The sequence below is a fragment of the Pyxicephalus adspersus genome, chromosome 3, assembly GCF_032062135.1.
Source record: "Pyxicephalus adspersus chromosome 3, UCB_Pads_2.0, whole genome shotgun sequence".
NCBI classification, from domain to species: Eukaryota; Metazoa; Chordata; class Amphibia; order Anura; family Pyxicephalidae; genus Pyxicephalus; species Pyxicephalus adspersus.
This window is the reverse complement of record NC_092860.1, coordinates 8,063,504-8,090,738: the sequence shown is the minus strand read 5'-3', so window position 1 is coordinate 8,090,738 and position 27,235 is coordinate 8,063,504.

The window sequence follows — 27,235 nt, the reverse complement described above, 5'->3', positions numbered from 1 at the left end:
TCAGTGAAACTGGGTGATCCAGTAAACCTGGAATGGATTTCTTCAAGGTAATTTGCCTTTTGTTCGCAAATGTTTTTAATCCTGAACCAGATCCATTCCAGGTTTGTTGGATCACCCAGCTTCACTGATGACAGTGTATCCTCCCAGCCTAGAAGAGCTTTAATAAATCAGGAGGAATGTGAATTAGAAGCTGCAGCAAGTCATATAGAGCTGCCTCATTTCCTGGCTGGAGGATTTTCAGCATTATCTAGTTTTACCCCCCACCCTGACTGTCCCTGGCCCACCCCATTGGATTTAGGTTATGGAATCCAACAGTCCTGATGCAAAGTGAGCCTGCCTAGGAAGAACCACTCATGCAGAACCCTCCCTCCATCAATGCATTTTGATATTTGCATAGCCCCCCCTAGGAGCCACCTTCCACCTGAGGGGTCTGGAATGGAGTACTGGGGTAGGGTGCCGGGATAGAACCCTTGAATTCATAGATTTGTGTATAATATGACCATAGATGGGGGACAGGAATGATCTGTGGCTGATTTTTGGATCTGTAACATTTGGTTGCACTTTAGTTACTGCTGATGGAAATGAAAACTGGATATTACATTGACAAATCTGTGATACAAATTCCTGGTGAAGGTAATTCGGTGACCATGCAGCAAATGTACATTATAACGGTGACGAGCAATTTGGCGGACTTATAAATGCGCCTTGTAATCAGATAAAACCTCAAATTAAATCTGAGTGTTCTGCTTGATGGAACACTGATCGCATTTCTTACACGTGGGCGTTGTTAGATGCATACACCTCAGCAATTAAACCCGGGCAAGTTTATTACCAACTCAACACTTTTCTCTCGTGCTTGAATCGCTTCTTTTAACCATTATTAATGACCTGTGCTGAGGTTTTATCTATAATTTTATGCTTTTAAAAATCTTTATTAAAAAATTATTGTGCTCTACAATTTTTTTTAACAAATACTTTGTAAAACATGAGTTAAAACTGAACTCCAGTCAGATAAAAGGCAGCTCTATTATCTTTATTACACATTAAAAGCATTTTTAAAAGCTAAGTAGGTATATGAATCTGAACTGGCATCAGTTTTTTTGTAACCCCTGTACAGCAGAGCAGTAGCATGAAACAGCACAATAGTCAATCATACTGATTGGGGGAGAAATAGGTCTTATAACTGAGGGCATCTAGTGGCAGAAAAAAGTACTGCAAGAAAAGTGTATGGATTGAAGTTCAATTTTCAGCAAAAGTTTAATGGATTGTTAATTTGTATCTTTTTGGTTGCTTTAAAGCCAATCTAAACTTAGTCACTAAATGAGATTTATTGGGTTAAAGTTCAACTTTGACAATAAGAGTGAAAAGTTCCCCCCCCAGCGGAATACAATGCAATTGTTTTCCAGGGAATGGTGCAAAGAGGAATACTAGTCCTCCAGTTCTTCTTTGTGAAGACCAGTTCTCCCAAAGCTGCTCTTTTTGGTTGTCACTGACCGGCCTTATCTCCACCCCTATGGTCACCATGATCACACACAATGCTAGACTAGTGGCCAATGATGGTACTGCATAATATATGATAATATTGAGGGCGAGAAGAAATTCGGTGTAATTGCTGCAAGAGAAAATCTGCTTGGTATACAGACAGTAGTGAAAGGCTACAATGAAAGAGAAGGAATGGAAGGGCCATATGTTGAGGGAAATCCAACATGTTTCAGCGGCTCAAAATGCTTCTTCAGGGCTGAACAGAAAAAAACAAGGAGGATTTTGGATTTTGACTTAGACATCAGATGGGTATAATACCTTCACAAGGAGAGTGAGCTTCTTTTTTTTTCTCTTCTTATCCTGCAAGTTCAAAGTCCACATCTTCTTTTTTTTTATTCATCTTTATTGAGCCCTGAAGAAGAGGAAAGGGGGGGGGGGGGTTATGAGCTACCAAAGTGTGTTGGATTTAGCTTAAGGTATTTGAATAAAAAAGGAGTTTCATTCTAGACATGTACAAGCAGAGTGGAGTTCTGTTTTTTACCTTTTATTGATGTTTTTCCAAGGACGTCCCCCGAGGACCCCTATAAATGAGCCACAGATTGCAGGAAAGACCTGATGAGGGCTCTTCTCCCTCCCTACAGTATGCAGAACTTTAGGAATTGATTCTTCTGCTTCAAGTTCTTCTTAATGGGCAGGGTATGGGAATGGCATGAGCTTCATATAACATTCTGCCCCAGAAGGTGTTCTTCTGGGATTGGGAAAGCTCTCACATGAACCCCAATGGAGACTCGAAGAGGCCATGCCAACACACATTTCACAGATATGTCAGAATGGTGTCACTATTAAGAAGCAGGACTGGAGCAAAAACCTGCAGCTAATGCTGAATTGATTGCATGTACTCACTATAAGGTGCCCCAAAGAGGTTGCAGGAGATTAACAGCCCTGAGATGTAGAAAACCCATAGCAATCATTTATGATGCTTGTCTTGTAAAGTGCTTGTCTTCATTTTGCAGCGATCCTCTGATTGACAATGCTGCGTCAGTAGCAAGGTCTAATTTGTACAAGGATCATCTGTAATTACTATTTGCACTGTAATGGCTTATCAATGCAAAGCACGCTACACTAAGAACATCAGAAGGTTTAATCTGGTTTTCTCTGATCTGCTACAACCTAAGTGACAACCCCGGGGGATGCATTTAGGGATAGAATAATGATCCCAAATACTAGAAGTTTGTTGCTGTTTTCCTTTGTCTTCTCCTAAAGCTGCAGCTAAATAAGCCAGTGAAAAAAATATACAGAAATATTAGTTGCCCCTCCAAGGTTTTGCAACATATCGAAGGAACAAGTCTGCCATTTTTGGAAGATCAATGACGGCAGCTTTAAGTAAAGCTAAGTTCACATAGATGGCTTTTTGACAGCTCCTAGGCAGCTGACAATCTGCAGCCTGAACTGCTATGCTGCAAAAATGAAATGGTGGCTTTAATGGGCAATGACACCCACCTGCAAACTACCCTCATTCTGTATGGCCACTGTCCATGTAATCTTGCTTTAATTGTTTCTGTTAGCATGTTGTTTATACAGACATAGGTGCAAAAAGCATTCCTATTAACTATATTGGGATTAGTAGAGCTGCCACTAGGTGGCAGTGTTCCAATGAATGTTTTATATGTATATTGTATTCTATGGTATTCTATGTGATATGGTTTTATAAATGTGATGTAAACCAGAATGGGCTCAATTGTGTCTTCAGGGCTATCTTGATTGGTAAGACTCTGTAGCAGAGCTTCCTGCATGCATATGTATACTTTAATTCAACTTTACATTCTTTAATACATTCCTAAATATATTTTTAAGGACAGCAGTAAAAGTACCTGAATTTGGTATCAGTCTCCTGCAGTTCCCTATGCAGGTGGGAGGAGCCGTACAAGGAACCAATTACATATGCTGCAGTGCCCATGTGCTAACAAGTAACATGCTGATAGGAGGACAGAGCAAAAGAGAGATTGGAGAGGGGAACTCATCAGCCTCCTTCTTCTCCTTTTAATAGCCAATCACTGCCTGGGAGAGGGACCAGACCTGCAAGTGTTACTTACCTGCAGCAGAGAAAAATCAGTAAATCTCAGAACCGGAAAGACAAACAATACAAATCTTTTGGCAGGTAAAATATATGGATTTTATCTTTGTAATTACTAGTTTTTTTTTCTGCTGTTCAGCTTCAACACTTTCAGGTTACTTTTCCGTCTTAATTAAAAATTGAGCTTGGATTTACAGCTTGCATCTTAACATAACCAGAAGAAAAAAAAAGAGAGAGAGAGAAAGAAAAGAATCTGCTGACGCAATTAGACACACAACACGCTCAGCATGCTCCGAATTAGTGACATCCACACAACTCGGCGTGTGTCACAAATGCTTCAAAAATGGCTTTTTAAAAATGACTTACAAGCGCAGACCGTGTCAATTACTTAACATCTCCGCCAAAGTTATATTGGGCTTAAAACAGACATCAAAAGAAAAATATCACTTTGCTTCTTCAGAAATTATTAGCTGTAAATGGAGTGAAATAACAATTTCGTGCTTATTTTGACACATTCCGGTGTAAAGAACGAGCTGAATTTTAATAGAATCTGACATTAAAGTGAAAGGATTAAAATGTAAGGGGGCGAGCGATGACTATTGGCTGGACGGTATGTTTAAGGGATGGAAGGGTTCGGCTTAAAAAAACAGCCTGTAGTAGGTGCCGGTGGCTAAGTACAAAAGGGCGCTTGCTGGCCATGTGGCTTACTGATCCTGGGTGCCCATTTTTAGCTGCTGGGCATCCCGGAGGGTTCAACGGCATTGGTGAGCAATTGCTGAAAATCTGTAGAAGCAGTTTACAGGGCACTAAGCACCCTGGGAGCATCCCAAAACTGCTCCACAACCTACCTAGCACCTTGTGCATCTGTTCCATTTCATTCCAATGATAGCCAGGTGTGACTGGGTGTCCCATGGCTTGGCTGGGAAATTCTTGGAATGGGTTGTATGTATCTCCAAGGCTAAGGTGCTTTGTCTATTAAAGCGAACCTATCATCTAAATGTTTACTTTACATGAAGGGGTAGACAACCCATGACGCTCCTTGTTGCTTCCTCTGCATATGCTCGATCTCAGGCATGTGCAGAAGGGGCTTTTTCCTACATTGCAAATTGCATGTGCACTCTTTTTTCCCCCCTTTACAGCTGACCACGGCACCCAGTCTTGCACCTGAGCTGTGCGAGATCAGAGGATATAGGCAGAATAAGCCAGAAGACAGAAGAAGACGGCTGAGCTGGGCACTTCCTCCATCCCGGGATGAAGGTGGTTAACAAGATGACTTGGTTTGAGAACCCAATTGAGGACATCTCGAGGGATCTGCTGAATTATTGAGATTTTTTAGTATAGTTCTGCTTTAAGGGCTCCAGGGAACAGCGTGGTAGTTCTTCTATGGAAAGCCAGTGTTATTGGTCTTGAGCTGGCCAAGGAAGAGTTGGAAGGGATCCTTGGCCACCTGGTCTATGTCCGGGTCTTCACCTGTACTTAGAGAGCAGAGGTGCCCTATTTAGGAAATCACCAGCAAACTGCTGGGAACTCAGTGGGTTTCCAAACCTTGAAGGGGAAGCAGGGCCAGAAAAAAATGCTTCAGAGTAAATTATTCATGACAAAATTTGTTTCTGCAGGACTTTTTTGTTTTGTATTTTACTATTATCAAGAGCGGGTACTACTACAGGTTGCTAGTTGCCCAGCTGGGCTTCTGTTTCTTTTATTTCCTGTATTTAGTTGCATATCGGTGCTATAATAAAGAACCCTTAATTTTTTTTTAAATTGACTCTGTGCTGCTTCCTTAAACTGTTGCAACCTGTTGCTACGAGCAATCCCCCATAGCAAGCTTAACCAAGGTATTGGGGAGGACTGATTGAACCATTGCTGTCAAAAAACACCCATCTGAACTTGAAGAGCTACTCCAATGTTTGGCTTTAAACTGAGTAGAGGAATGGGGAGCTAATATAAGGAACGAAAATCCTGGCGTCATGAAAAGGTCAAAAAACCAACACATTTCGGTGTCAAAATGCCCCCTTCTTCAGGGCTGGTTTTGTAGTAACAGCAGGAAGTTATGAGGAGAATTTACATCCAATTTGGAAGCTTGCACATTAGTATAGTGGTCATTAGGAAGAATGTCTCTTACATTGCTGGCCATTGGGAAGAATGTCATACTTACAGATAACCAAAAAGATCATTGGTGTCACTTAAACTGACCTGAGGAAGCAAAGTTCCTCTGGAGGAACCCTGCTTGAGAAATGCTGCTTTCAAACTTCAGAATGCAATTTTGAATAAATGGCACTGCAACATTATTATTATTACACAGTATTTATATAGCACCATCATATTACGCAGCACTGTACAAAGTCAATAGTTGTGTCACTAACTGTCCCTCAAAGGGGCTCACAATCTAATGTCCCTACCATGGTCATATATCATTTATACAGTCTAAGGCCAATTTTAGAGGAAAGTCAATTAACCTCAATGCATGTTTTTGGGATGTGGGAGGAAACTGGAGTACCCAGAAGAAATGCACGCAGGCACGGGGAGAACCTGCAAACTCCATGCAGATAGTGTCCTGGCTGAGATTCAAACCTGGGACCCAGCACTGCAAAGGCCAGAGTGCTACCTCTGAGCCACCATGCAAATGCGCATGACATGAGTTGCAGGAACGTGCTTTATTTTGCATACCGATGAAATACACCCCGGCTCACCCCATCTCTCAAAACACAATAAATGTGAAAAAATGATCCCCTTATACCTTGGTATCTGCCTCCTGGTGACATCCCTGGGCCTCACCAGGAGATCCTAGGAAAGCTGAATACTTTGAATCTTGCAAGAACTGTGTATTTTCCATCCTTTGCATTTCCAGGCAAGGCTTCCTTTAATCAGAATTGCATTATTTATTGAATTTTCTGCTTAGAAGCGAGCACCATTGAGTTTTTAATTGCAGAGAATAGAGAGCGAGTCATGGATGTTACTCCTGTTATTCTAATTGATAGCGCCTTGAATAAAGTCCAGTAGATTACAAGAGTTTAGCAGAGACCTAGATACAGACTGACAAGTAGAAGACAACCTGGGGTTCAGGCTATTAGTTCAGCACCGTGAGATTCCAGACTTTATCATATGGCTGTGAACTAATGCTCCGAATAGATTTGTTAATTGGGCTCTTAGCTGTATTGACAGGCAGGAATCAGCTGCGGATACAGGAGGCTGGAGCATGACGCAAATATACAGCGATTAAGGACTGTTCTCATAGAATGAAATTAACAAAGCAGAACTAATGTTTAATACTAGCATTACGCCTTGCTTTTCATAATGCTTTGTCGCGGTCAAACATCAGAGAGAAAGAAACAAGGGTAAAGTTTGGTTCTTTAAGATCTATGCATCATGCAGCATGGAATAAGCCCCTCATGCTTCCTGCAATACAGACCGGTCACTGCTGCCCCTGCCGATTGTACGGGGTGATTGGTCTTGTATCCGCCCACCTGCAGGAACTTGCTGAGACCCTCCCCTTCCATTGGCCCTTCTACAGACAAAAGGGTCATGTTATCATAATGAGATCTGGGTTTGCAATGGCATTTGGATCACAATACGTGCATTTATATCTCCTGTTTCCATCAAAGAATAGTTTTTTTGCTCTTTTAACTTTAAATCTTGTTCTGTTGGAAACTGGCTGCTTCATCCTCAAAATTCTTTGTCATCTTAATGAAATTGTGAAAAGCTATATTAAAGGGTGTTTAGTTCCAGGAAAAAGGTCCTTATATGTAGTGGCTGCTTTAGTTTTTTCCCAGACATTCTTTCCCTTTATAGTCACCTGGTGATCTTTCCCGTATAATGTCACACTTCCAGTCCTGGGGTGATGCTTATTCATGGCTCTGCACCTGGAAGAACAGCATTGTCATCACAGGATGTTAGTAGTAACCAGTAGTAAGTTCTGTAAATTCTGTAGAACACATGGAGAACTGACAAATCAGATTGCTGGAAATAAACAATTTAACAAAATATATAATTTTAATCCACAAAGCTGTGCTGAGATTTGTCCACATAAATTAAAGCTTGGGGCAAGAGAATGGTGGGACTGGAAACACAGGGCCAGCATGACAGTGTTTTAAGGAAATGTAGTTAATAACGGTTAACAACCTTGAAAGTAAAGTAGAAAAGGAAGGTGACTTGTCTGATTGGTGGAACAGAATGGTAGGAACCTCAGGGGATGGTCAGGAGGCGGGACCAAGCAGTGCTCATTCAATGGCTTGGTCAAACATCCCACCACCATCATTCTCTTTAACTGCAACAGTTTCATGTTTATAGTAGTGCTGCCTTTTTTAACTTTTTAACCCTGGGGAAGCCTTGAAATTACATTCAGGTCTTCAGGGAACCCCTTCTATAGTTACTATGTCCACAGCTCACAGTATATTAGTGTGGTAGTCAGTAGGAAGAATTCCTTTTAAATTGCTGGCCATTGGGAAGAATTCCACTTTTACAGAGCAAAAATGCTCAAAGTACAAGTAACTTCTTGCAATTTCTGGAGGAACCTTGGTTGAGAAACATTGTAGTGGATAAACCTGGTCATTTTGGCAACCTAAAGCTGGTTGGGTCACATGGTCCTTAATATAGAACCCAAATTGAGTGCCAGTCAACTGGTGGTTTTGCAAAGTTTCTCCAAATGATCTTGGACTTCATTCAAATTGTAGTTATTTGTGTTCTGGTATTTATGTTTCGTTAATAAAAAATGAAACTACCATTACACTCCAGTTTGGGTTATGTGTTGGGTATTTATGTTATTTTATTGGTAAAGAGAATGTTTGTCAAGCCACCCAAGAGAAAGGTCAACTTTACCAGCCTGGCTATGTATATTTCAGGACCCTGGACAGCAGCTGCATATTTCCATTGTAACCTCCCATCCCCATTCATTTATATACTGAGAAATTCTACAGCACACATAGACCATTCCACTAAAGCTCTGGCCCAACAGGAGTCCCAGTTTGATTTCATGACTGCAATCTGAGGCTTTATATCACATACATTATTCATGTTAAGTGCGCACATTCCAAGTAAGGTGTAAGTGTAGCACTTTAAGGTATTTATGATTTGTCACTGAGATCAAAGAACTTCCCTTGACAATTCCTTCATCCTCATGTGCTGGAAAAGCATTTCATCTGTCATCTTCACTAATCACACTGCAACATTGTAACTTCGTAGAAAAGGGCTAAACTGCACAGACATCAGGATTTGCAAGACTGTCCATGTCCAAGCTGGCACCCCACTTCAGAACGTAGACGGTGACCATGGATGATGCAAGAACATAGATGTAATTGTCCTTTTGTAAAGAATAACAAGAACCGCGAGGGGGTGTCTTGTGATCTATAAGAAAAGAATTGAAAAAGATGCAGTGTGTCATGCTTGGGGAGACAGTGCCACTAGGGGGCACAGTTTGCACAGTAATGGTGAGAGCCCCGAGAAGGGCCAAGGTGCAGAGTCTAAGCAGTAACCAGGTCCTCTCCAGAGCCTCTAGTGGTGAGGATGTTGCACTGCTGGTAATTGCCAGGTTGCAGTCCTTGGGCACACCAGGGTGGGCAGGAATGTACACGGTACCAAATCACTAAGCAGAAGAATTGTCAAGGAAGGCCGGGGTCAAGGCAGGTAGCAAGCAAGAGAGGTCAAGTCACAAGCCAGGAGTCAAATACCAGGGATCCAGGAAATAGACACCTGTGACATAGGGGCCACTGCAGACACAGGGAACACAGGAGACACTGGAAGCAACAGAAGGCACAGGTGACACAGGAATATCCATAGAGAGAGGAACACTGGAACAGCACAAGGGAATCAGCTGGGAAACAGCAGACTGGGCAACAAGGAGTTACACAGGAGCTGGACAGGGAAAGCATTGAATTAACCAACAGATGTAGAGGAAATGCTCAGCAGAGCTAGGGGGCTCGGCACTGGTGGAGACACGTTGCACGAACACTGAGTGCTGTGTCTGAGCTAGCTATATAGCTGGGGGCAATTAAGAGGATATTTCCTGATTGGCCAGCAGGTTGGACGAAATTGATGAAGCTTGAGAGTACAGGCACAGCCAGAGTCAGAACTACCTGCATATGCAAGAAAGAGGCTCCTGCGCTTTAGTGAGGGAGAGGTAAGTGTGACACAGTGACAAATTACTAAACATTTTCTAATTAATATATGAAAATGTTTCCGATACTAGGACTGATTTTCAGAAGGTCGTAGAAGTGGAAGAAGAGCACCAGAACGCAGTGTGGTAGAGGTGATGATATGAGTTTTCCTTCCGTGTGGAAGCATTGGAGGCACAAATATTGGTGCTATATAAAGGTGTTATTTCTTCCTAACCTCTTTGTAATACACAAATCCTTTATCTATGCCTAATGGGTCTAAATATATAGCAAGGCGGCTCCATGATCTAATCAGCAAGCTAGCGAAGGGCTACGTCAAACAAATGCCAAAGGTTTTCATTTTTTTTGCACAAGGATTGACTTAGCAACAGAACTTCAGAGAAAAACCTGCTTCAAAAGTTTAAAGTAATTAAAATGATATTTTCTCTGTGTATGTTTTCACCTAATGAGACCTGGATTGTAGCAGATCAGATGGCACAGGATGTGAAAATCAAGCAGCCTAGCTTCCCATATAAATATTGATCCCGGGACCCCAGGGACCTCCCAAGTAATTAACCAGCAATCTGTATCAGTGCATGGAATGGAGGGGTCAAAGGTGGCTCAGATACACAGAAACCAATCACCCCCTCCTTGTGTCACCGGAGCAAGAAGGTCTCATGTTGGAATTTCTGTCCTGTTTCATCCAAGAAGGTGTGCGAAAGGGGACAGCTGGCTGCTTTGGACTACGTTTATTAAAATGTTGATCTTGTTTTGATTAAGGTTTGGGTGATAAAACTCATTATCAATGTGCTTTATTTATACCAGTATAATGGTTTCTTGGAATTGGCTGACTTACTCTCCATTCCTTGATATCTGTAGAAATGTTTATCTTCACGTATGTCTACCAAGGAACCCAACACAAGTCCATCTTTAGGTTTTGACCCCCGTTACCCATTAGCATTCTTTTTCAAATTACCCATCTCTGGATGCACAGGGCATCAGCATTTGAATAGGCATCCTTAACTGGTAACCCTATTGGGGTTTCTACTGGGACTAATTGCCTGTAGGCTCCCTTGTTGTCCTCCTTCACATTTCAAAAACAATGGAGGGGGTGGAGAAGAAAGGTTGTGAGGATAGCAGCCTATGGCCTTTTGTCCTGACAGAGACATGGAGAGAAGTTGAAACACTTGGGCTGTAAGAGAGGCTGGCAGCCCTCTGGACCAGTCCTTGCCTACCATGCCCTGTCCTTAATGGTTTGCATGGGTAATTGTTTTGCCTCCAAAATAGGGTCATTTCTCTTTTTGGATCTGCTCCTGTCTGTGGGCTGTCTTCTATGAGAATAAGAGATGACATAATGGCAGGTCTCAACCCTTTCCAAAACAATTGTGGAGTGTTGTGGGAATCTGGACCCATTTACCAAAAGAGTGTTTGTGAGGTCAGGTGATGTTATTGGATCAGAAGATCTGTCTCATGTATGAAATTGCATTCATCCCAAAAGTATTCGGTGGAAGGTCAATGTTTGGTCACTAGAACTCCCCCACACCAAAGTAGTCAAACTATGATGTCTGTCTATGAAATAAGAAGACTGATCTAATACCAAACTTTTATTTATATGACATTTCTAATGTTTGTCCCCTTCAATATTCTCTCCACTCACAACTAAGCACCGATGCCGTCTTGTTTTCCACTGGTGGAAGGCATGGAACGAATCAGTTTCTGATATCTGATGATTTTTCTTTACTGCATCTATTGACTCGATGCGTGTTCCTTTAATCACCAATTTCAATTTAGGAAAAGGAAAATGTCCCAAAGTGCCAAATCTGGTGAATATGGAGAATGTTCCAGCGTAGTAATGTGTTTGTCGGTCACAGAAAGTGCTGTGTGAGAAGGAGCATTGTCCTGATGAAGAATGAAACCATTTCCCGCATTTCTGCCGTCTTTTCCTGACTCTTTCTCTCAGCTTTGTCTTCCTTATATTAATATTGGGTCACTGTTGTGCCTTCTGGAACCCATTCTGCTAAAATGTCACAAAACACGATGAGAATGGCTGTGAATTTGGACATATTTGATTTTTGGTGATGAAGGTGTTTCCAGTGACCGTGGTTTTGTTACAGGATCAGACTGGAAGATCCGGGTTTCGGCACCAAGTCATGACTTTTTAAAAAAGGTTCGGCTCCGCCTCAAGTTGCTGTCAGCGCAAATTTCCTTGCGGCTCTTTTTTTTGCTCTGGTGTGAGATTTTCCTAAAATCTCAAATTGACGCATTGCTCAACTTTTATTCTTCTCATGATTTCAGCACATGAGGGAGACACAACGGCATTAAACGTCGACTGACAACAAACTAAATGGCAGAGAGTGCCGGCGTTTGTCCTGCGTGTTTGGAGAAGTTTAAACATGGCGAGAGATCAAAATCATCTCACTGCTTTGTGAAAGAGATAGAAACACATCTCCCTATATCATAGACAGACCCCGTATGTCTTTAAGGAACTGGCCTTGCACACGGTGGGGACCGTCATGCTGGAATAAGAAAGGACCTTCACCAAACCTAGACATTTGCAGGGTTATACTTTGGAGTTATTGTTGGTGATATAATCCACAATTTTTGTTAACGTATATCTGAAGCTCGGTATAAAGCTAAATGAAATGTGCCAACGTGTAATGCATCTTGATGTTTTATTCCCCAGATATAGAGGTGAGCTCATTATACTTTGACTACTGCCGAGACTTTGAAGTCTGGATAGGTTTAGGTAAAGCAAACAAGTATTGGGAGGGAAGTTTTATGCAGATGCCAGCCTAGACCCCATGCTTCCCTCGTTCATCTCCAGGCTCATGTGCTTATCTCTCAGCTCTGCTCATCGAGTGCCAGAAAAAATGAGAGTACCAGAGATGGAGCAGAATAGGAAAAAAGGCCTTAAACCGTATAAATCCTTGTTTGCAGCAGCATCACTCTGCGAGTTCTCCGTCTCTCCTGATCTTCTGATTTATTGTGTGCGGTAATAAGCTAGTTGGATGCAGGGACATGATCTGTGTCTGAAATGTGCAAGATTCACAGGAACAAACATGGTGGGCAAGCTGTATACACCAGAGAAGCTCATGGCGTGCCTTGTAACATGATAGATTTCGGGTATTGGGGGCATGGAGATGCTGGTCTTCCCTCCACAGTCAGAACAACGACTAGAGGACATCTATAACCAAAAATAAAAATATATTATATTGCATCATGCTATTCCTTAGATGTAGTAGCCTCAGGTTAAGAACATATTCAGCAAACAGGCGTAGCTAGAAATCAATAGGCCCTCCAGCAAAACTTTTGATTGCCCCTTTGAAGTAAAAAATAAGGCCATAACTAGTGAGTTGTAAAGTGCAGGGTGCAGGGGTCAGGTGTAATGTACAGGGTGCAGAGGTCAGGTGTAATGTACAGGGTACAGGGGTCAGGTGTAATGTACAGGGTGCAGGGGTCAGATGTAATATACAGGGTACAGGGGTCAGGTGTAATGTACAGGGTGCAGGGGTCAGATGTAATGTACAGGGTGCAGGGGTCAGGTGTAATGTACAGGGTGCAGTTGTCAGGTGTAATTGTACAGGGTGCAAGGGTCAGGTGTAATGTACAGGGTGCAGGGGTCAGATGTAATGTACAGGGTGCAGGGGTCAGGTGTAATGTACAGGGTGCAGGGATCACGTGTAATGTACGGGGTGCAGGGATCATGTGTAATGTACAGGATGCAGGGGTCAGGTGTAATGTACAAGGTGTAGGGGTCAGGTGTAATGTACAGGGTGCAGAGGTCAGGTGTAATGTACAGGGTGCACGGATCAGGTGTAATGTACAGGGTGAAGGGGTCAGGTGTAATGTACAGGGTGCAGGGGTCAGGTGTAATGTACAGGGTGAGGGGTCAGGTGTAATGTACAGGGTGCAGGGGTCAGGTGTAATGTACAGAGTGCAGGATTCAGGTGTAATGTACAGGGTGCAGGAATCAGGTGTAACGTACAAGGTGCAGGGATCAGGTGTAATGTAGAGGGTGCAGGGGTCAGGTGTAATGTACAGGGTGCAGGGATCAGGTGTAATGCACAGGGTGCGGGGTCGGGGATATTGTACAAGGTGTAGGGGTCAGGTGTATTGTACAGGGTGCAGGGGACAGGTGTAATGTACAGCATGGGGAGTCAGGTGTAATTTACAGGTTGTAGGGATCAGGTGTAATGTACAGGTTGTAGGGATCAGGTAAAATGTACAAGGTGTAGGGGTCAGGTGTTTTGTACAGGGTGCTGGGGACAGGTGAAATGTACAGGGTGTAGGGCTTAGGTGTAATGTACAGGTCATATGTAGGATGATTAAGTCAGGTTTAATGTACAGAGTGCAGGGGTCAGGTGCAACCTTTAGGGTCCAGGGGTCAGGTGTAGCTTACATGGTGAAAAGATAAGATGTAATGTACAAGATGCAGGTATCAGATTTAACATAAAGGGTTCAGGGGTCAGGTGTAACAACCAGAGTACAGGGGTCAAGTGTAATGTGAAAGGTCTAGAAGTAAAGGTAAATATACAGGGTACAGGAATCATATGTAATGTACAGGATGAAGGGGTCATATGTAACAGAGGGTGCACGAGTCAGGGGTCAGGTGTATTGTCCAAGATACACGGGTCAGGTGTAATGTACAGGATGAAGGGATATAAAATAAAGGGTGCAGGGGTCAAGGTGTAGAGCCTCCCCTCCACTGATCACACAGATTTAAATGGGTCCCAAATATAAGCTAGCACTCTAAGAATGAACCCCAAAAAACTGGAGATTCTCCTAACACCTTTGTGATGTGGCTGCCTCCTCTACTCCCCCACTCACCTAGTAATGGAGAAGGACACAGTGTACGGACACCTGATAAAAAAAGTTCATCCCCAACGTTTTATTATAATTTAATTACAAGCGGGGGGGGAGGCAAATGTGTGATTGCTCATTAGTAATCATTTCCATAAGTGGTGAAGTTAATGAGAATGGCTCTTCCCACCCTGACATGATTGCTCTTAGTAATGTTACACAGGTGTAATTGCTATGTACACAAATATAATATAGTCGGGGCTGCAGGTGTTTCCGTCCATGGATGATTGCCTGACCTGACTATAATATTCTGCGCATCAAATAAAAGGAACTTGTGTCACTCCAACTGTCAGCGGATGTTATTACTATTGGCATCAATTCCACTGCAGTCATTTAATAAAGGTTATAGGTGAGAACAGGGACATTGGGCTGCAAGGATGTTTTCACACTGGTGAATGTTAGGAGGGATTCAGGTGCAAAGAATGTCTAGTGAATATGTGAATAGTGAAAAGATCAAGATGTCAAGGGAAATGGGTGGATAGAAGACTTCAGTCTCTGACCATCTCCTGTACTATGTCTGCAGTCTCTGACCGTCTCCTGTACTATGTCTGCAGTCTCTGACCATCTCCTGTACTATGTCTGCAGTCTCTGACCGTCTCCTGTACTATGTCTGCAGTCTCTGACGTCTCCTGTACTATGTCTGCAGTCTCTGACCGTCTCCTGTACTATGTTTGCAGTCTCTGACCGTCTGCTGTACAATGTCTGCAGTCTCTGATCCTCTCCTGTACTATGTTTGCAGTCTCTGACCATCTCCTTTACTATGTCTGCAGTCTCTGACCATCTCCTGTGCAATATCTGCAGTCTCTGACCATCTCCTGCACAATGTACAGTGATATGGTCTAATTTAAAGAATACATATACTATTAATCACAAAATTTTGTTACCAGTAATATAAAAGGGAAGAGATATTTTCCTGGAGAAAATGCTTCCTCATGCTTCCTCTGGGGCTGTTCACAAACTCAAATCACCTAGTCATGTGACCTCTGCTGCAGATAGGGGCCCTCCCCCAGGGAGCCAAGAGCAGAGAACTACAGTAACCCACAACAACCAATCACAAAGAGACTTTCTTGTATCTTCCTGGCATACAGTGCAGTCTAATTGACCGTGGCGTAGCTCATCTCTCTTTATCTCAGTGAATATGCCTGACTGTGATTCACCCAACCTAAACTGTACACGCAACAAGAGAAAAATATGTTCTATAGAACATTTTTCATACCGGCTGCTCTGCTTGTAGCATCTGAAATGCACAAAAGCATTTTTTTTTTATTCTCTCTCTCTTTTTTATTCTCGAGAGATATGAAGCTATGAATGAAGAGGTCTTGTTCACCAGGGGCTCTGGAACACTGGAACATTGGAGTGCCTTTGTGATAATAATACAGAATTTTGTTTAAGCGTGTTTAAGCATTATGTGTGTGAAATGTGTTTTGTGATAACCTTGTGCAGATCCACACAGAGAGCCACGCAGTAAGATCAGAAAAAAAAAGATATACTGTTATGTTATAAAAAGTAAGTACATTTCGTAGAATTCAAGCAGGAAAACATGAGATCGTCATTAAATCAGTTCTTACAGATCAAGGTGATACACTTAAAGATATGAAACATAAAACTGACTCAATGTTTTTATTGTCATCATTTATTAACAAAAATACAGTACACGTACTATATATACTCAAATATAAGCCAATCTTCTTTTTAGGTACCTACATTTACCAGAAAAAATAGGAAAACTACTTTGATTGGACTATAAACCCAAGGCACAAAATTGCATAAATGCCATTAAGAATTAACTTGAATAGTACATACATGGTGTGTTATTTTTTAAAATGTATTTTAAAGGGAAACAAAATTAAAATCTCATGGGCTCTATCTGTTTACCTTCCACTCCGCCTTTTTTAGAGGATTAATTATTTTCTCTTTTTGAGTTGATTATAATGGGTCACTTAATTGATCTCTTATGCATTATTTTTTTGGCCACCAGCAGATGGTGCTGTGTACTTAAGTAAACTGTGCAACAAGCACTAAAATTGTCTCAGAGGGCAAGGGTTTGTTATACACTTTACATGAGCGCCATCTAGTGATGTGATCTGAGTATAAACCAAGCTCTTTCCAATGGCATTTTCAGGCTAAAAAAATTAGTAATACTCATGTACATTCTTGAGTATAAATCATTTTTTTAGACTGAAAATGCCCTTGGAAAAATCTCGGTTTACACATCTCTACATCTCTACCACTGCCTTAAACCCACTAAATTAAAGACCTGACTGCCAGTAGATAAAAGGAGCAGCTGGAACCTGTCCTATTTTAACCTTAGATATGGAGGGTCTGGTGTTCTCTTTGCTATTGACGCCTTTAGTGTCTTCAGAAGTGCTCTCTAAGACCCTCAGACATGGATTACTTTGAGTCTGGTAAAATTACCATTTTTTTAAATCAATAATTTCACTTTAGGCAAATTGGTCTACAAGCGGGGTAGGTGTCAAACAATGTTCATTATGGGACTGGCCAACCCAGCAAATGCAGACCACAGACAGAGTTTTTGATGCTTTTTGGCTGAGGTCCTCAATGGCCCTCTTACATTTAGTTATCGCTATCTGCCCTCTTTCCAGTTGCCTGACACTCCAGTGATCTGGAACCCAAAATTTTAAAGATTTCTGAGTAAATGCCGACTAAAGGTCAGAGGAACCCTAAATACGAACTAAATTCTTCTCTCTTCATTACTGGTGCTGATATCATTACCCGGTCTTCTACCCAAGTCAGGTCTTTGGCCACCTTGATTCACAAGGCCAGACTGAAAAAATTCCTGCATGCCTTTATTGCTGGCCAGGATTCTCCACAGAGCTGTCTTTCCAAAAACAGAAGTAAAACTAAACTCCTTCCCTGCTTCATTTCCGGTGCCGGCATCATTACTCTTCTGTGTTCAGGCCTTTGGCCATCTTCACTGGCTAAGCCGGAAAAAAAATTCTAAAAACAGAAAACAATTTTTGGTGAATGCCATCTAAGACCTTTGGCAAAAATAACCTTTTATGTGGAGCTAAAGTCACCTCTCCTTGCTTCATGCCCAGTACCAATGATGTTACCCCATCTTTTTGGTTAGTTGGCCCTCTTTACTGGCCAGACTGAAATGACACTCATTCATTACCCAAATGCCGGGATTCTATACTGAGTCCTCTTTCCAAAAACAGAAAGGACTTTTGGGTAAATACCAAGTAAGAATTCGGGTAAAATGAACCTTTAAAGGGAAAGTCACCTCTTCTAGCTTCATTGCTAGGGCCGACATCATTATTCTTCTTCCAGAGTTCAGGTCTTTGGCCATCTTGAATGGCTAAGCTAGAATGACACAACATGTGCACCCATTCATTTCCAGCACCCTGGTATGGCAGAATGTTACACCAAGCTGTCTTTCCAATATAAGGAGAGACTTCTGGGTAAATGCCAACTAGGAATTTAGGTAAAAAACACCTTAAAAGCAAAACTAAACTCACCTGCTTTTTGCTTCCTCATTGGCACCACATCATTACATGGTCTTCTTCTAGTTTCAGGTATTTAGCCATCTTGATTGGACAAACCAAAATGACACAGTTCCCAAATATTTTCAGGGTATGGCAGAATTCTACATTAAGCTGTCTTTATAAAAACAGAAGAGAATTCTGGGTTAACGGCAAGTAAGACCTCGGGTAAAAAGAACCTTCAAAGCAAACCTAAGCTCACCGGTCCAGAATGACGAAGCTTCTGCACATACTCATTGCCAGCACCCAGGTACGCCAGGATTCCACACATAGCTGCCTTTCCAACAACAGGAAAGACTTCTAGGTAAATGCCAACTAAGACTTTGGGTAAAAAGAACCCTTACAGCGAAACAAAACTCACCTCTCATTGCGCCAGTACGGACATTGTTATCCAGTCTTCTTCCGGATTCAGGTCCTTGGCCATCTTGACCAGAATGGCACAACTCTTACATGCATTCATTCCTGGCACCTGGGTATTCCAGAAGATTTCCATGCAGAGTTATCTTTCCAAAAACATAAAGGGCTTCTGGGTAAATGCCAACTAAGACTTTGTTAAAAAGAGCCTTTAAAACAACTAAACTCACCTTTTCTTCAACATCCTTACCTGGTCTTTTTCTAAGTTCAGGTCTTTGGCCAGGTCCAGCACACATTCATTCCTGGCTGCTGAGTATGCCAGGATTCTAAATGGAGCTGTCTTTCCAAAAACAGAAAAGACTTTGGGGTAAATGCCAACTACGACCTTGGGTAAAAGGAACTTTCATAACAGAACTAAGTTCACCTCTTCTTGCTTTAACAGCAGTGCCAACACCACGTCAACCTTTTCTGAATTTGGGTCCTTGGCCATCTTAATTGGCAAGGCTGAAATGTCATAACTCCTGCACGTAATCTTTCCGGCCCCCTTGGGTATGTCTTATTGTGCACTGAGCATGTGCAGCTGCAGAATTTACTTTAGTTGTTTTAGTTATTTTAGGCTCTTCTGTTTTTGGAAAGTCAGCTCAGTGTACACTCATCAAATGGTTGTGACCGGTAGGTGAGTTGGTCCTATTGCTAAAGGAACATAACTTGTGCCCAAAAAAGAGTCATCCACTTACAATTTGTTTCTTTTTCCAGTTTTGTTCCCCTTTAATCCTAACCACAGTAACCAAGCACAGAAGTAAATGTTTAATAAAACATATTCATCTTCCCTAATAATTTACCCGCTGTGAGTGAAAGGCTAATATTTGGCCTTTGAAAAAAGTGACTTTTTTTATTATGTATAAAGTTTTCGCCCCTTGTGACCTTGATTAGCGCACATACACACTATTAAGTCCCATTGTGAAAATCAAAAAGCCCAGTTTTACATTTTTACCCTTTTGACTGTAAGTGCTAAACTGCTGAGAGGTCACATTCATTTTGGTGATTTATGTCCCCGAGAGCCAAATGACCGCCAATAAAAAGAATGTTTTTTGAGTCTACGAGAAGACGGATTTCAAAGCAGGCTGGAAGGGGTTAAGCGCTTGTTAGTGGCTGTTTTTTGGAGGAGAAGGGATGCCTTTCATGCGATGTCACTATGCACAATTTAATGAGCTCAGATAGCTCCCGCCGCTGTGACTTTCTTCTGATGAGACGCGTCAACCGTCCTGATCATCTCTTTTTATTTTCACCTTAATTGGTTCGTTTGCTTGCGATTGTAGCGGCGGTGATTCTACAGGATTCGCCCCCCTTCCTCTGTCAGGTATGAGCCCCCTTGCGCTGTCAAGCCCACTCTTCTGTCTTGCTGAGGGAGGACGAAAAAAATGCAAAGAATCTTTCGAAAAAGCTTATTAGAATAAATGTGAGTGACGGCAGCGAGACGGGAGATGGAAAGAGAGGACTGCGGACAGCAAAAGGCTTTAGAACATCCAAAAAGATCAGCGTTTGAAGCCCCAACTGTAACTTTGGATTGAAAGACAAACCTCAAAAATCTCTCAATTTAGTCCATATGTATTTATTCAGATGTTGCGACTCCAAATGTTATGCTCTGCAGTGGCGATAGGGAGATCAGAGGTGATTAAAACGATGCGCTACTAAAAAAAAATTATGTTGCAGCACAAATATAAAACGCGCATTAGTAATGGAAAGAAATGTTCTGAGTGGGATCAGCCAACTGGAATTGCTGAGAATTGACTCGGTGGATGTAATCAGAATGTGGCTTGTAAAAAGTCATGATGCGATAATGAATTTGGAAGGTTGGGTCAGATAAAGACAAAAGGATGAGTTTGCCAGCTTGAAAAAAATCAAAACGGGTCTAGATGTAGATATTTGTGAAAAGTGTAAGGACAGATGCAGTGAAAGTTGGATCTGAAATGAATTAAAAGCCAAAATCTACTTTTGAGCAATTGTAACCAATTGATTTTCCTCTGGTCAAGAGTTATTGAAGCAATTGGCCTCTTTGTGTTGGAGCATTTGACGCGAAACGCGTTGGTAGGTGGTAATACTGTCTGTCCGCATTAGAAGTATTAAAGTTCTGTTTGGGATGCCTTTATCAGCTTTATGGACTGGCAGCACTGGCACTACATATAGGAGTTTTAGGACAAGGGCACCCAGGTCTTTGGTACAAACCCGAGAAGCCTTTGGTAAATCTCAATCAAAATTAGTCATTTTATGTCTTGTGTTCACTTACTAGGGTGAATTAGCACCTTACAAGGGATCATTCATTTAGCTTAATGAATGAAGTAGAAATTCACTTTGCAAAAACTAACCAATCACATGCAAGGGAATCTACAAAAAAACATGATATTTCCTTGCACTTGATTGGATGGTTAAAGTCAGCAGAACTTTATCAGATTTACTAAGGTAAGTTAGATATCCCTTTCTATGTGATTAGCCTGCATTCCTTTGATAATGTATTCCTGTTTATTTTCTCTTTATTCTTTTAATTATTAAGTTTGGGGGGCTGGCATTAAGAACCATGTTGGAAAAGCCTTTCCTGCACTGTTATGATACCACTTTCATGATACCAAAGCAAAGATTTAAACTATATTGCCAAAGTTTGTGGTCACATGACCACCATACCTGTATAAGAATATCGAACATTCCATTCCAAATCCATGGCCATTTATTTTGAGCTTTTGCAGCCTCCACTCTTTGGCTTAGACATCGGGAAAGCATAAAAAAGTCCACAATTTAAGTGGAGAGTTTAAAAAAAAATGTTTGAAATTAACACAGAAGCAAGCACTCCCAATGGGACTTAAAGTGTTCAGAACTAAAGGAAACCAATGCAGCTTTACAGGAAAGTTTTAGATAAAGTGAAAGCATTTCAATTTATAAAGCTACTGAAGTTACTCTAGTAAAATACCAGAGATAAAATAAAAATAGCAAAAAAGTTCAAGAGCAAAGCTAAGAAATATATTGCTAAATATATATGATTGCATTTAAAAGTTTGCAAGGATATAAATTGAAATATATAACAATATAAGGAAGTATCCCCCACCCCAGCCTGACTGTCCCTGGTCTTTTCATTCAACAGATTTCAAATCTTTCATTAATGATCCTCACTATGATTTATTATTATTATTATTACTATACAGGATTTAAATAGCACCAACATATTATGCAGTGCTGTACATTAAATGTTGCAAATGACAAACAGATACAGACAATGACACAGGAGGAGGAGGGGACCCTATCCCGAAGAGCTTACAATCTAGGAGATGTAGGCGTTATCATAGAATGCCCCATCCTCCGCACCAACATCTCCCCATTGGGATATTTTGATATTTGCATCAAACGCCTCCTAGAATAAAGCCACAGCTTATATTTGAGGGCTCCTGGGGCATGGTGCTTAGTTTGTCCCCCCCAACCTGATCTGCCTGCATTACTTGGAAAAGCATGGAGATGCAGCAAAGAGATCACTGGGTCTATAACAATTTAGAATAAAATGATGATTTAAAAAAAAAAATTAAATGAATGAGCAAGCAAAATACGAAACAAAATATAAACTAAATAAACTTTAGCTTGATATACTTTTTAAATACAATTTTAATTGTTCCTTCCAAAGAGGCGTTGACAATGCCAGTTAAAGGCAGAAAGGGCTTCCTGTTCAACATTAAATATCAGTAGGGGAACAAATTTGGGATATATAACCTCAAGCCTTCAATTTCCTCCATCTGTATGTGCTCAGGGAACAATATTAAGTTATTACCTAGATTTTATTTCTTTAGAATGTTATATTCTCTCCTAAACTCTCTTTTGCTCCAATGGATAATATACAGAAGCATATATTAGTTTATAAGCTTTCTTACTCATAACCTCATCACACGCACGGCTCCAGGACTTTTTTAGAGCTGCCCCGATTTTCTGGAATTGTCTTCCTCGTCCTATTCAGCTTGCTCCTACTTTCTGCTCATTTAAAAGAGCCCTCAAAACCCAATGCTTCAACCTCACCTACCCATCTTCTTCTGTCTTTTAAACTCTCACTACTTCCCACCACTAAATATCCCCCTCCTATTGTGTGTTACTTCCCCCTTCTCATAGATTGTAAGCTCTTCTGGGCAGGGTTCTCTCCTCCTCCTGTGTCCCTGTCTGTATCTGTCTGTCATTTGCAACCCCTCTTTAATGAACAGCGCTCTGTAATATGTTGGCACTATGTAAAAACTTTTGAGTAATTATAATAATAATAATATGAAGAAGAAGAAGTAATAATCAGTGTTTCTCATCCAGTGTTCCTGTAAAGTTTGCTAGGGGTTCCTTGCACAGTTTGTGACTCTCAGCCAAGTTTTTGGCGATCTGTAAGGGAGGCAGCTTTCCCACTGGCCAGCAATGTAAGAGGAATTCTTCTCATTGACCACCACACTAATATACTGTGAGCTGTGGCTATAGGAGATATAGCAGGGCTTCCCTAAGACCTGAAAGTTATTTCAAGCATTAAAAATGGCCAAGAAACACTATATTAGAGAATAAGGATAAGTGAAGCAAGTAGTTTTTTGATTGGCCAAACAAATCCATGTTGTATAATGCACCGCTATGAGTGTTCCTAAACAAAGCCATGTCATATCAGGAGAAGAGGGGGGTGTTGCATGACATGGCTTTGTTTATAAAAGGCTAGAAAATGGGGTCCTACAACAAGAAGCTTCCCCAACCCCAACTTTTACCCCAACTTTTAAACCTAATTTTTGCAGTGAATTTGGCAAAGTTAGAAATTAATATAAACTAATTTGCTGTAAAGTTTCACAAAATTGTCCCATTGAAGAATATTCTAAAAAGTCAACCTGTTCTGAGATGCCTCTGCAAATGAATTTCATCCGTGCTTTGACTCAGCGTGAAATCTGTCTTTAATTCCAAAAAAAACGGAAATCTGACTGTCCTTACACCCGGCAATCCAGCATCTCATTAAGCGATAATCTGGCTAAATTAAAAGTAAAAAGTAGCAAAATAAATAAATAAGAAGGCTGCCTTCTGCTAATCAGGACAGGACTGAGTCGGCTTCCCAGATGCATAATTGAAGTGTAGTGTTTCATTAGTCAGACACCTGCTCGGCACTGCCATATGCTGCTAGGTAAATAGTGTATAATTGCGGGAACCGGACGCCATGAGCATGTCAAGCAGCTAACCCTGGCGAGTCGGTCACCTTCTTGTCATCGGAAGGGACAACATGGAAACATACCTGGATGGATGGGGAAAAAAAAAAAATAATTTATGGAAATTCCAGTTATAAAATTTTGAAAAGGAAAAAACCTTTTTTTATAAAAAACATAAATGCTTTCTTATTTATTTATTTTTGGTTGTGGTTTTAGTCTTTTGGCCACAAACTAGAGCCTTCCTGTGCCCGGTGCACACTCCCTATGTTATATTTTAGGTTTAATTACCAAAGACTCAAAGTTCCTATCCTAGACTACAGAACAACTATCCCCATGTTGACAAAGAGACTGAAAGGGATTAAAAAATTAGCAAAAAACATATAGGAATTGAATCTAAGGTCATCTGTGTCCTTTCAAGGAGTCTAACCATGCCATCAATTTTTTCCTTAATTTCAACCCCGATGAAGGAGAAATTATGGCCCCCTGAAAAGTGTTGGCTGATAATATGTGACTTACAATAAATATGATTAAGGGACTTTTAGGATGGATCTGGTGGGTTCCTCACAACACAACAGGTTCTTATTTTTGCTTGTTATCCCTTGGAATGATTCTTCCTGAGAGAATGTCATTGATACCAGGAGGCGGTTTAAAGAAAAGTCACCTACAGGTGAGAAAGTTTTGTCTCTTCCTTAACCTGATAGGTTGGAATAGATTTTTTTTAACCAACACAGGTGATGGGGATAGGGATACACCCCGTTACCTTCTTCATGAGATCACAGATGGAAATAAAAACCTGTCTGAAGTTCTCACCCGAAATCAAACATTTTGTCTGTAGTTGAGTTTTAATTAAAAACCAAGAGTACATATGGAAAGATCTGTGTTGAAAGTTTACTTGTGAAAATATTGAAATATAAAAGATTTTGCATAAGAGGTTAGAACGCTGGCATTTGCAGGGCTGGGTCCCAGGAATCTCGACTAGGACACTATCTGCATGGAGTTTGCAGGTTCTTCTCGTGTTTGTGTGGATTTCCTCCAGGTACTCTGGTTTCCTCCCACATCCCAAAAAACATGAATTAGGATAATTGTCTTCCCCCAAATTGCCCTTAAACTGTAGTAATGACATATGACCATGGTAGGGACATTGTGAGCCTGTTTGAGGGACAGCTAGTGACATGACTATGGAGTTTGTACAGCGCTGTGTAATATGTTGGAGCTATATAAATATTGTGTAATAATAGTAATACAGATAATTTATATAAGGCTAAAATGTCCTTTCAAAGTCACACTTCCCCTTTTCATCAATGATAATAAAAATGGCAGCAACAAATCTGGTCCACCATTAAATTGTGCTCAACTCATGTACAAGTGCTTTCCCAGTGCTATATGGTGCCCATCCAACTTTCTGCGTTTGATGCCAGATGTTCACCCACGTGGTCGGCCACACCTGGGTTCCATTCTCCGTATTTGGTTGTTGTGTCTGGATTTTGGTGTGAAGTTTTTGGACTCCTGGACACAACGATTCCTCACCTTATACTCAGGGACACCACAATAGCCTTCCTCAACCCCTAAAACTGCTACTTTCACTTCCAACCAATTTCAGCATTTGGGCCACATCTTGATGGTAGCCAAACAAACCTTAGCCAGAGCCTGGCTATTGCCCTTTTTGATATACTTTAAGGTAAACACTGGACGCTTGCTTTGGAGAAACAAACAGCTCAACTCAACTGGAAAACAAAGAGTATCATGGGAGAACCTGGGTAATCCATAAACTGGTAATGTTTTAGTTTGCAAATGTTTTCAGTACTGAACCAAATATATTCCAGGTTTTCTGGATCACCCAGGTTCTCCTATGATAGATTATCTTCTCCAGTCTCAAAGAGCTTTAATAAATTAGACTCAATGGGCCTGATTTATTAAAGCTCTCCAAGGCAGGAGAGGATACACTTTCATCAGTGAAGCTGGGTAGCTTCCTAAAATGAATTTGCTTTTTGTTAGCAAATGTTTTCAATCCGGGACCAGATCCATTCCAGGTTTGAGGATCATCCAGCTTCACTGATAAAAGTGTATCCTCTCCAGCCTTGGAGAGCTTTAATAAATTAGCCTCAATGGGTCTAAAATTACTTCCATAATCACCTGGGACTATTAAATTCCTCCCATCATTCTTTGATTACGGGTTGCTATCCACGAGCACCAACACCAGCATCCCCCATTCCCATCATTCCCCCTTGAGTTGGGATTGGGTTACTTTTCTCCCTCCTTGTTTTTATCTGCCTTGGCTTTATTTGTTTGTTTTTTCTCTTTTCAGTGTATTTATCCTTTGAGCCTCTTTTCCCAGTTATACTTGGTGTGCATGGGCTGCTTTGCTCTAAAGCGGAACTAAACCCAACAATACGCACCTGTCCCTGTTCCCCCACAGGGTGGCGCTATCTTCTTTTTTAACGATCTTTGGCCATCTTGATTGGACGGCCTGGGATGATGTAACTCCCATGAGGAAGCCAGGATCAAAGCAGACACTGTGCATGCAGTCCTCAGCCAGCAGGGGGCCCCTACAGCAGCGGCTTACAGGCAAGGACTGGGCGAGCTGATGTTGGGCCCCCTGCTGGCTGGGGACTGTCCGGGGTCCCTCGTGCAGCTGCACCACATTATGTCCGCCCCTGGCTACAACCCCATCTCTAATTCACATTCTGATTTTTACTTTCTATATATCTTTATATATACAATCTTTTTCTCTTTGTATCCTAAAATCTTCAAAAAAAAGTTTTAAAAATACTGCCCCCACAGTTCTCACTTTGGAGAGACTTAGATTGTATTATAAAGTCATGGAGTGGCTTCATTAGTGTAACATTTCCCTTAAATCATTTTTAAAGGAACGTTCACCATTCTATTGCTTTGTAGTTCCATATTTTAATATTGCATTCCATGCGGCTTCAGGGTGAAGTTTACTATAGAGTATAAAAGAATGTATTGACACATCGCAAAGTTTAAAAATAGTCTCAGTATATTTATATTAATATCTCCGCAGATTAAAGGGACTCTTGGCAATGCTGCTTAAAGTTTTTGATTTATTGCTCACAAATCATTGTTGCAAACCTTGTTTCCTGTCTGTGAATGATCTGCAATGACTTAAGGAATAAAACATCTGTGTGCAGAACACCTGTACACCCCGACATCGGAGGATTCCCAACATTCCCAGCCATTGCTCTAAGTACGGCTCGCCAAATATGGAAACGTCATATTGATAAAACAGGAGCAGCGGATGACCTATTGGCCTCACCTTCCTCCCACTGCTACAAGAACGGCTGTCTGATCACCGGTCCATCGTGAGATGTTTTTATAGAGTTTTCAAAGCTGCTGAGATTTCTATGAGACCCTGAGGAATCTCGAATGTAAAACCTGCGCATGGCTGGACTCCATGATATTGGCCCAATGGTGCTTTGGAGTTCAGCTTGCAACCTGAAAATTTGGGGAATTTTTGCTTTGTGCCGAGTCAATTCATCTGCTGCCTTGTAAATAACTTTACTTATAAGTGAACAATTTGTGTTTTAACTTGGAGCGTAGAGAAGGGTTAGATCAGGGATCCTCAGCCAGGGGTCCTCCAGAGGTTGCTGGGGGTTCCGTGGGCAATGAGCAATTTGCACCTCTCAGGTCAGTTTAGGTGACACCAATGATCTTTTTGGCTATCTGTAAGGGTGA